The sequence below is a fragment of the Brienomyrus brachyistius genome, unplaced genomic scaffold, assembly GCF_023856365.1.
Source record: "Brienomyrus brachyistius isolate T26 unplaced genomic scaffold, BBRACH_0.4 scaffold90, whole genome shotgun sequence".
In the NCBI taxonomy this organism is placed as follows: Eukaryota; Metazoa; Chordata; class Actinopteri; order Osteoglossiformes; family Mormyridae; genus Brienomyrus; species Brienomyrus brachyistius.
In genome coordinates this window covers 167,544-179,792 of record NW_026042365.1, presented here as the reverse complement: position 1 = coordinate 179,792, position 12,249 = coordinate 167,544, and positions in this window count along the sequence as shown.

The window sequence follows — 12,249 nt, the reverse complement described above, 5'->3', positions numbered from 1 at the left end:
GGGTTAGGGTTATAATTATCAATAAATAATGTACTTCCCTGTGAAACAATGATGCTGGATGTTTATTTGCATATCATGATATGGTGCAGCCTTTTAATAGGTTTCTGTTTTTCTGTTAATCCATTCATGGTGTTAAATAAGTCAGCAAGCATAAGTGTAAGGCTAGTGAGTGACTGGTGTTTTCGGGGGAGACTCCCTAGAGCTGGAGAGAAATACCTTAAGGCACGGGATGAAAAATCCCAAATCTTCCAGGAAAAATGTCAGCATTATATGTATTTGCCACACAGAACAGAACAAAAAATTCCATAGGGAATCACACGCCTACCATAGTCACTATACTACTCAGAACGCCTGGCAGCCACCAAATCAAACATAGGAAAAGGTCCGGATTTATAGCGTTAGAATGTGGTAGAGACTAATATCCATAACGTACCATCCTAGAGCACACTGTGTTCTAAAATTTAAGCCCAATTAAAATCTGAATATTAAATGAGGAAAATAATTTGATTTGTTCTTCTATCCCAAGTTGTGGTCTAAAAGCAATAAGACCACCATCCATTATATCTGCTTTGGGGAAAATGCACTCCTGTAGCCACTAGGGGAGCTCTCACCTCTTCTGGGCCCAGCTAAATAATTATGTTACGCATTCTAACAAGCTTTATTATCTGTGTCAATAAGCCCTGCTTTTACACTAACACTCCTGCTGAGAGGCTAGTTTGATTACCAGTCTTGCCCTTGTCATTAGGAACACATGAGAATTTGCGCAGTGCTGTTTCACAGTGGATTCTCACTGGTTTTCCCCAAGACTGGTACAATACATTTTATTTAGTTTCATACCACAGGTTATTGTAAGAGGGATCAATTGGTTTACTTTTATACTGGTGCAAGGAAACTATTATTATGATGGTGGGTTATCAAACACAGTAGCTGGCTACCTCAGACATAAGACACCCATTATGTACCTGTGTGTCACCTATATGGGCTTGGAATCTGTATATCAATTGAAATAATTATTCATAGCCCAGATAGCATCATGTTATTGTTTCAGCGTTGAAGTATAGTTAAATGCATTGAATTATGGTCAGTGATAAATTATCAGCATTGAAACTGAATTGATTTTTGGTCAGATGTTCAATATTGAAAAATTAATGGTGGCGAAACCTTGATATAAAGTGACTTTTTCAACATTGAAAATAAGATGCTGAGTTAACATCAATATTATTGAAAATAAAAATGGAAAAATTAATTTATGGGGGGCGGCATGATGGTGCAGTGGTTAGCACTGTTGCCTCACAGCTCTGGGACCCGGGTTTGAGTCTCTGCCTGGGTAGCGTGTGTGGAGTTTGCATGTTCTCCCCATGTCGTCGTGAGGTTTCCTCCGGGTACTCCAGTTCCCCCCACAGTCCAAAAACACGCTGAGGCTAATTGGAGTTGCTAAATTGCCCGTAGGTGTGTGTGTGAGAGTGACTGGTGTGTGAGTGTGCCCTGCGATGGGCTGGCCCCCCATCCTGGGTTGTTCCCTGCCTCGTGCCCATTGCCTCCAGGATAGGCTCCGGACCCCCCGCGACCCGATAGGATAAGCGGTTTGGAAAATGGATGGATGGATGGATGGCTATTTTGCAAAAACTCTGCACACAAATAAAAAAACCACCAAATCAGCAAAACATTGTAGGTCTCTTGCAAAAGCTAATAAATCTTGCTTAACTCTTCAAACCTTTGGAAAAATTGTATTTTTGTACCAATCAGTTAACACAAACCATCATCTTAATAAGCACATAATGTGCCAACTACACACTGATGGTAGGAATGGAAAACACATCTGGCTTTTGCTTTCTCTGTGCACAAGGTATGTCAATTTGAGGTCATACTTTTGTCATAAATAGTTCTGTAAACACAATTCAAGATTCAAATTTCAAGTATGAATGTTTATTCACATGCATCAAAACAAATACAAGACAACATACAATTTCACTGAGAGAGAGAAAAAAAATCAGTCTTGTCGTCTCTTTGGGTCCGACCACAGAATTTCATCAACATCACATGCAATGCTTTCTAGTCCAAGGCACCGGGGAAACTCTCTCTGGAGTGCCTTATCCTGGCCTGACATGATGCCTGGTCAATATCCTCACATGCCTCCTCCATTGCCTGTAAAAGAGCCATGCGTCGATGGGGATGACGATCATAGACCTTCCAGCACCAGGCAGAGAAGAATTCTTCAATCGGATTCAAGAATGGAGAGTAAGGCGGGAGGTTGAGTACAGTGATAAGTGGGCGACTGTAAACCAGTTGCGAACTAAAGCAGTCCTATGGAAACTAATATTGTCCCATATGATGACATAACTGGTCTGTGAACATTAGTGAGCATATGATGTAGGCTGTCCAGGAATGTAATAATGTGTGCAGTGTTACATGGGCCCAGGGTTGCATGATGGTGAACAGCACCGTTCTGCCTTATAGCTGCACACATAGTTATGTTACCACCACGCTGTCCTGGGACATTGGTTATGGCACCGTGTCCAATAATGTTCCTGCCATGCCAACGCGTTCACTGTTTCTTTCAAAAGGGACTCTGTAAATGTGCTTCATCCTGATTCTGTTGCATGCCAGTACACGAGATAATGCAGTGATGCTCACATTGTTCATGTTTTGGGAGGTGGTGTCATCCTCTATTATACGCTGCTGTATTTCTCGTAGCCTAATGGAATTATTTGTGATCACCATATTAACTATATGGGTCTCTCGTTCTTCAGTGAACATTCTTCCTCTGCCCCCAGATTCTGGATGTCTAGCAGGTCTGTAGAGTAACCTTTTCAGTTTTTACCTGTACAGCATTGTTGTGTTTCTCATTAGAGTATAGTACTATTACAAAATGTACTGTGAAGTAACTGTACTAACCGATTCTCATTTGGAACCGTCCATATGATGCCTGCTACAGCGTAGCGGCTCAGGTCAGGCTGAACCCATTGGCCAGCTTCCCTCAGGGTCATTCCATGGTTGATCACATGATCCACTGTTGTAGCTCTGATGACATCAGTTATTCTATTTCTTCTTACCCTTCCTCCTTCCTCTTCACCTCCTCATCCTCTAAATTCACCTCCTAGTCTTCATCCTCTTCCTCGCCCTTCTCTAATTCTCACTCTTCTCAGTCTTCCTTCTCCCTCCATTGTTCTCCACACTGAAAGCTTACTGTACCTGTGGCTTATTTATAGCGCTCATGCTGATTGCAAAGTGAACTAATTATCTAAAACCGTTTTCACATGTGACAGTGTGGCCAGATAGTTGGCAAAATAGTGTAAACAATAGCCGTAAAATGTGTATAGTTTTACTAGGAGTGTGTTGATCATTTGGAAATTATGTGTAAAACATTGAGTTGTGTTTACAGTTCCACAAAAAGGGTGCTGTGCAGTGGATTGTATTTACACATTTGCAAATTGTGTGTTACAAACTGTGCAAACTGAGTGCAAAACAGTGAGTAATTTTACTATAACTATTAATAGTTTTATAAGAATCATTTTTAGTGTTTAAGCATTCAGAAAAACTGTAAAAAAAATTAAACAGGGGTGTCTGTCCATTAAGCTAATCTGCAATCCTATTACACATAGACACATAGCATGACACAGTACTGTTTTTGACTTTTTCTTTTAATCCACCGCAATTGTGATGAATGGGGCAAGAGAACAAAAACCACAGAAATGGCTCTTTGCATGCTAGCCAGTGACTACGCGAGATGGTATAGTCTCTATGGTTTTACTAGAGAAGGCTTGGAGGAAAATGCTTTGGAAAACTGATTATTTTGTGTCTTCTCTATGCCTGGGCTCTCTAGGAAAAGCATAGAGACCATATGTATCTATACAATTGTGGAGATTTCTGTGGGGTGCACATATATATAGTATATATCAAATTTATATTATATAGATTATATCTAAGCATCATTCATACTCAAGTGAGAAGACAATTATAAATCCATGTTATGAAAAGGTTTCTGTGTCGGAAAGGTACAGAAAGAGCCTAACGCAGGTTTACAGGAAACAAAGGTGTGGTGTAGAACACAAGGACATGGACAGAGAAAGGCAATGGCACAACCCCTCAATATGATCAATTCATCTACTCTGTGTCGTCCTCCCAGCTGGCAAAGTAATTGTCAGCAAATGATGTACTTGACACGTACATTATTTACGTGTCAAGCCGTTGGGCCGTTTTAACACGTCTTAAAACTACGTGTTAACGCGGCCAAACTGAACGTCTTAACACGTTTAAAATTGGGTGCTACCACTTTATCGGTTTTTGAGGGGAAGCCCTGCAGACAGTCATTGCAAGAAGAGAAAAATGTTCCTCGGTCACTAGATAATGACCTCAGGTGGCTGATTGACTGTCAGTGCCTGATCTGTTCCATGTTTTTACAGTTTTTTTATTAGATTTGTTTAAAATACGTGGGAAAAAAATAACAATGCAGTCACAGAATAATTATTTTGCATTTTAAAATGAAGTTTAAAATTTAGTTTAATACTGCAGCACAGGAACAATACATGCAAAAGTATGGCAGGGAGTTTTAACATTTAATCGCTAGACTGGATATGTATTGCAGATATCTCTAATTCAATTCTTCCTAGTCAAAGAGAGCATTTCAGATATCCACAATGACATTCTTCCTATCCACAATTGTCATTTCAGATATCTAGAATGGCTATGCGACGTACATCCGGTAAAATATAAGGCAGTTAAATTATTGATGCCATTCATACTGTTGCTATGACCGTTCACTATAAACTCCTTATTACAAATAAATGAATAACTACATACGTTTCCTTGCTGAATATATAGTTTTTGCTGTTAATGCAGAACAGAAAGTGATCAAAATGATAAGTTTAGCTCATCTGCACTGTTCAGCACAAAGACACCAGTGCAATTAAATCAGTATTAGCCAGATTTACCATTTTTGCTCCAGTTTCATTAAATGTTAAAACTGCCAGTTATACTTTGTAAAGATTTAAAGATAACTGTTCTGCCAGTTTAAATAAACCCGTGATTCACCCCTCCAACAAATGGACTGTGCCGAATACAACATCACAGTCACGTTTGACACATAATACATACGTTGCCTATACGTATTAACAACGTAGGACTCACATGGCTGAACGTAGAGACCACGTGACTACAACGTACAGAGCACGTACTGCATACGTATAGCCCTTACGTCAAAAGGGGTGTGTACGTTTATGCCAACCAATAGCATAGATGCATTAAAGGTACAAACGTCTTAAGAGGTTCAAATTGGCCGCATTAACATGCAGTTTTAAGACGTATTAAGATGTCCGAATTGCTTAACATGTAAATAATATACGTGTTAAGACATAATTTGTTGACATGGGCGTCAAAGTAGATGTTAAGTCCCAAATGGCCTTCCATAATAAAGTGATCTTTCAAAATAAAATCACAATCAAATTCTTCACCCTTTGGTTATTATTCTGTGTGCCTTCTCTTATGTGCAATGAAATAGACCAGGGTGACAAAATAAGTATTATATACAATGTTGTCATGGGTATAAATCAATACTTATGTTTAATCAATTAGCCTATGATTACGGTTTAAAAGAAAATTGCGAAGAGCCATTTTCCTTTGCATCCCAACAATTTTGATTTCATACATCATAAATAAAACCACATATTTGTTGATAGTGATGTATTTGTGATTTTTTCTATAGATCATCTGCAGTATATGGAGTCCCTTAGATGTCAGGGTGATAAAATATATTTTTAATTGTTTTGTGTTTCCTCTCAATAGTTTTGCGTTCCCTCACAATACTTTTCCTAATAATAATAACTGTACTCTGTCCATTTAAAGTACAAAAGTTAGAATTAATGGATTAATAAGTATAAACCAAAATAATACAGACATGTCCAGTTACGTGTACTTTACTGTTTACAGTAACTGGCAGTCATTGGACATAGTGCAATTATTATTATCATCATTATTTGTTATTATTATTATTATCCATCCATTTTCCAAACCGCTTATCCTACTGGGTCACGGGGGGTCCGGAGCCTATCCCGGAAGCAATGGGCACGAGGCAGGGAACAACACAGGATGTGGGACCAGCCCATCGCAGGGCACACTCACACACCATGTATTCACACATGCACACCTACAGGCAATTTAGCAAGTCCAATTAGGCTCAGCATGTATTTGGACTGTGGGAGGAAACCGGAGTACCCGGAGGAACCCCCACAACGACATGGGGAGAACATGCAAACTCCACACACATGTGACCCAGGCGGAGAACCTTGGAAACACACATATACAAATATACCTTATATGTGAGTTTGGATATGGGTGTGGCTGCAACTGGAGAGGCTTGTAGTACATTTTCTGCAAAAGTTTCATAATGGTTGTTGTAAATATTATGTACAAATCATGACAGAGACTTGAACGCATACATGGGTTTTGTTGGGGAAATATTAGTTAATGAAATACATTACTGAGGAAACTGTGGTTGTTTAAACTCTTATTTAATACTATTAAGCACAGACACGTCACAAGGAAAATAAACTATTATTTATAATTATAGAGCACAGAATAACTAAACATAAAAAATATATATAGCATATAGCATAGAAAATATATATAGCATAGAAAAATTCAATAATACTATCGGACAAAATGGCCATGGAAATGTAACAGAGAGCGGTGAGCTGGAGACCAGAGTCTTGACCCTGAGGAGTGAAATAAAATATTTAATTTCTCTGTTGTGTCACAAACCTGACAGATACACTACTTGTCAAAAAGAAAAGAACTTACTTCCTCACGCATTTCTAAAAGGATGTTTTTGTCAAATCCCTCCAACTCACTGCAAAACAACAGATCAAATTCACATATTATGACATAAATAAAAATATAATATAGATATATAATATAGACAGTTGCATTTTGTAATACTCAAGACACACCAAGGCCATGCAGAATGCATACTGATAAAAGGGAGGGGAGGGGAAAAACTTCAATACATTCTCTGTATCACAAGTGTTACCTCCAACAATTCAAGGTCTTAATTGTTTTATATCTTACAGTTGTCTTGGGCGCTCGTCCACTGCTCCCGTGTGCCACGCCCCCTCGTTCCTCACGTGTGGAACCCCGATGTCATTCGCTGTTTCCAGTTGTTTTCATTAGTCCTATGTATTTAACTCCGCGTCAAAATATGTTTTCATTTAAGTCGCTACTTCTATTGCCCCGTGTTCCTAGCTGGTTTCCCCAATAAATCCTTTGTTTCCCGATTCTCCGTCTTCCTGCTTCCCCGATCCGTGACATGACAACAATCAACATGAACGCACCACAGTTCACAGAACCAATCTGTCAAGGAACATCCTGCGAAATACAATATAGTACTAACGAAGACATTTGTTAAAATTCTAATACAAATGTAACGACAGAAAATGCTGAAATCCACTTTACCATGTTTTTCAAGTATTTTCCAGTGTCCTGGGCTTATTCGGTTTGTCAGTTTGCTGCAAAAAGAAATTTGGAATAGTCAGGGACACAATAAGTACAGTTTTTCATGTAAACGAGATTAAAACTCTATGTAGGAATAAATGGACAAACAGAAGACCTTTTGTCACATTTCTAAATGTTTTACTGTTAGGTCGCGTCTGGCTGTGAGTGTTACCCAGAGCATATGACAGTCTCTGCCCCAACTGTCGGCAGGAATGAACGAAGAAAATTATGATTAAAAAAGATCCAACAATACAACTTAAATGTCATAGCATTTATTGTACAATATACTATACATATGATCAGGATCACATAACTGCATGGTGCGCAAGTACGCATTCCCTGTACACTCGCGGCAACTCCTTGTTGTAGCAGCGCAAATGCGTAGCATTTATTTTATGTGCATTCACGTTGTTATGAAAAGAAATTACCCTGCATCTTAACATTTATGTGGCTAATTTGTACTTCGTCTGCGGCATGAAGGCTAAAATGCACAATGATTTCTTGTCATAACATTGCGAATGTACATAAAATAAACACGTATTTGCGCTGCTACAAAACATTACCGCGCGTATCGGTTTAAACGGCGAATAAGTACTTTCACACCAGTTATGTGCCCCCTGCATATGATCATTTTTGCATATAAAATAAAGGGTCGATGTACGCAGGGTTGCCAACTTTGGTCAGCTGGTTGGCGTGAGATTTTCAATTCGAGACAAGTCTACACACGTATTCACATTTATATAACAGTTTTATTACCTTGTAAATAGTCTTTAGGGTTTACAAACTGCCCAAACACTTTTGATGTAGCCAATTTTAGGTTTTAAATGGATTAATAGAGATTCTCCATAAGGATCCTGACTGTAAAAAAACTACCTGCATTTAAATCATACATTAATGACACAAAAATACCTTAAAGTTTACTTACTTATTTTGCACAGTAGAAACAAAGAACCCCCTTTAAGGGGGGGGGGGGGGGGGCAAAGTGAAAGTTATGTGGAAAATTGCCTCTTACCACTGAAAGACATGGGGATGGGTTGTGCTAATAATGGTATTGCAGCCAGCCAGTAGGGGGCGCTTGACATTTAGTGTTTTCACCTTTTAGAGATGTTATGGTCTCCTTGTTTTTTGCAGTCAATGCTTTGATCACAGAATAAATGTTAAAGAAGTGAGCACTTCTGTCATGCTTTAGTAAGATTAGTAACACACTGCTTCAGATTTCAGTGACCTGATCTCTGCTTGCAAAGAGCCTGAGATGGACCTCAAAGGTTTAAATATACATTTGCAGATAAATTAAATGCTATGTGGCCCAGTGGGTGGCGCTGTCTGGGGATTTGAACCCCCATTACTGCATGTTCGTACCTTGTTTGTGCTGGTTTGCCTGCTGTTTCTGCCACAGGTGAAAAAGCATACAGGCAGCTGAACCGGTGTCTCTAAACAAGCCATTGTGGGTGCGGGTCATAAGGCGATTTCCTACTGCACGAACTTGGCCCAATTGAAGGTCTTAGGAGGTAGTTCCTGAACCATTTTTTAGTTCCAAAAAGAACATACTTTTTTCTCGACCAAGACTTACTGGGTGGGGCTTATAGTGATAAACTTTTCCTATTGGTTGACCACAAGCCCCAGCGCCAACTTGAAAGTTTCATGGAAATGCAGGAAAAGAGAAGTGGAGCAAAAATTGAGCAGATGGAATTTTTTTATAGCTCAGTTACACTAAAGGCATCAATGAGTAACTTTTTTGCTTCTGTCCCCATAGTTCTGCATCTGAAAATGCGATTGATAACGATTAGCATAATGAAGAAGTGTATATTATGGACACTGGACTGGAGCATTATCAGATAACCTCTCAGTTATCCTTGTGTGAGAAATATACACAGTCACATATTGAGATTATATTAGATGATGTGGTCTTGAGAGTGGGGCGGCATGGTGGTGCAGTGTTGCTTCACACCTCTGGGACCCGGGTTCGAGTCTCCGCCTGGGTCACATGTATGTGGAGTTTGCATGTTCTCCCCATGTCGTCATGGGGTTTCCTCCGGGTACTCCGGTTTCCCCCCACAGTCCAAAAATATGCTGAGGTTAATTGGACTTGCTAAATTGCCCGTAGGAGTGTGTGTGTGTGTGAATGGTGTGTGAGTGTGCCCTGCAATGGGCTGGTCCCACATCCTGCGTTGTTCCCTGCCTCGTGCCCATTGCTTCCAGGATAGGCTCCGGACCCCCCGCGACCCAGTAGGATAAGTGGTTTGGAAAATGGATGGATTATAATGATAATAATAACAAATAATGATGATAATAATAATTGCACTATGTCCAATGACTGCCAGTTACTGTAAACAGTAAAGTACACGTAACTGGACATGTCTGTATTATTTTGGTTTATTGTTATTAATCCATTAATTCTAACTTTTGTACTTTAAATGGACAGAGTACAGTTATTATTATTAGGAAAAGTATTGTGAGGGAACGCAAAACTATTGAGAGGAAACACAAAACAATTAAAAATATATTTTATCACCCTGACATCTAAGGGACTCCATGTACTGCAGATGATCTATAGAAAAAAATCACAAATACATCACTATCAACAAATATGTGGTTTTATTTATGATGTATGAAATCAAAATTATTGGGATGCAAAGGAAAATGGCTCTTCGCAATTTTCTTTTAAACCGTAATCATAGGCTAATTGATTAAACATAAGTATTGATTTATTTCCATGACAACATTGTATATAATACTTATTTTGTCACCCTGGTCTATTTCATTGCACATAAGAGAAGGCACACAGAATAATAACCAAAGGGTGAAGAATTTGATTGTGATTTTATTTTGAAAGATCACTTTATTATGGAAGGCCATTTGGGACTTAACATCTACTTTGACGCCCATGTCAACACGTCAAACAAATTATGTCTTAACACGTATATTACTTACGTGTTAAGCCATTCGGACATTTTAACACGTCTTAAAACTGCATGTTAATGCGGCCAATTTGAACCTCTAAAGACGTTTGTACCTTTAATGCATCTATGCTATTGGTTGGCATAAACGTACACACCCCTTTTGACGTAAGGGCTATACGCATGCAGTACGTACCCTGTACGTTGTAGTCACGTGGTCTCTACGTTCAGCCATGTGAGTCCTACGTTGTTATTACGTATAGGCAACATATGTATTACGTGTCAAACGTGACTGTGATGTTGTTTTCAGCACAGTCCATTTGTTGGAGGAGTGAATCACGGGTTTATTTAAACTGGCAGAACAGTTATCTTTAAATCTTTACAAAGTATAACTGGCAGTTTTAACATTTAATGAAACTGGAGCAAAAATGGTAAATCTGGCTAATACTGATTTAATTGCACTGGTGTCTTTGTGCTGAACAGTGCAGATGAGCTAAACTTATCATTTTGATCACTTACTGTTATGCATTAACAGCAAAAACTATATATTCAGCAAGGAAACGTATGTAGTTATTAATTTATTTGTAATAAGGAGTTTATAGTGAACGGTCATAGCAACAGTATGAATGGCATCAATAATTTAGCTGCCTTATATTTTACCGGATGTACGTCGCATAGCCATTCTAGATATCTGAAATGACAATTGTGGATAGGAAGAATGTCATTGTGGATATCTGAAATGCTCTCTTTGACTAGGAAGAATTGAAGTAGAGATATCTGCAATACATATCCAGTCTAGCGATTAAATGTTAAAACTCCTTGCCATACTTTTGCATGTATTGTTCCGGTGCTGCAGTATTAAACTATTTTAAAATGCAAAATAATTATTCTGTGACTGCATTGTAAATTTTTTTCCCACGTATTTTAAACAAATCTAATAAAAAACTGTAAAAACATGGAACAGATCAGGCACTGACAGTCAATCAGCCACCTGAGGTCATTATCTAGTGACCGAGGAACATATTTCTCTTCTTGCAATGACTGTCTGCAGGGCTTCCCCTCAAAACCGATAAAGTGGTAGCACCCAATTTTAAACGTGTTAAGACGTTCAGTTTGGCCGCGTTAACACGTAGTTTTAAGACGTGTTAAAACGTCCCAACGGCTTGACACGTAAATAATGTACGTGTCAAGTACATCATTTGCTGACAATTACTTTGACAGCTGGGAGGACGTCACAGAGTAGATGAATTGATCATATTGAGGGGTTGTGCCATTGCCTTTCTCTGTCCATGTCCTTGTGTTCTACACCACACCTTTGTTTCCTGTAAACCTGTGTTAGGCTCTTTCTGTACCTTTCCGACACAGAAACCTTTTCATAACATGGATTTATAATTGTCTTCTCACTTGAGTATGAATGATGCTTAGATATAATCTATATAATATAAATTTGATATATACTATATATATGTGCACCCCACAGAAATCTCCACAATTGTAGAGATACATATGGTCTCTATGCTTTTCCTAGAGAGCCCAGGCATAGAGAAGACACAAAATAATCAGTTTTCCACAGCATTTTCCTCCAAGCCTTCTCTAGTAAAACCATAGAGACTATACCATCTCGCGTAGTCACTGGCTAGCATGCAAAGAGCCATTTCTGTGGTTTTTGTTCTCTTGCCCCATTCATCACAATCGCGGTGGATTAAAAGAAAAAGTCAAAAACAGTACTGTGTCATGCTATGTGTCTATGTGTAATAGGATTGCAGATTAGCTTAATGGACAGACACCCCTGTTTATTTTTTTTTTTACAGTTTTTCTGAATGCTTAAACACTAAAAATGATTCTTATAAAACTATTAATAGTTATA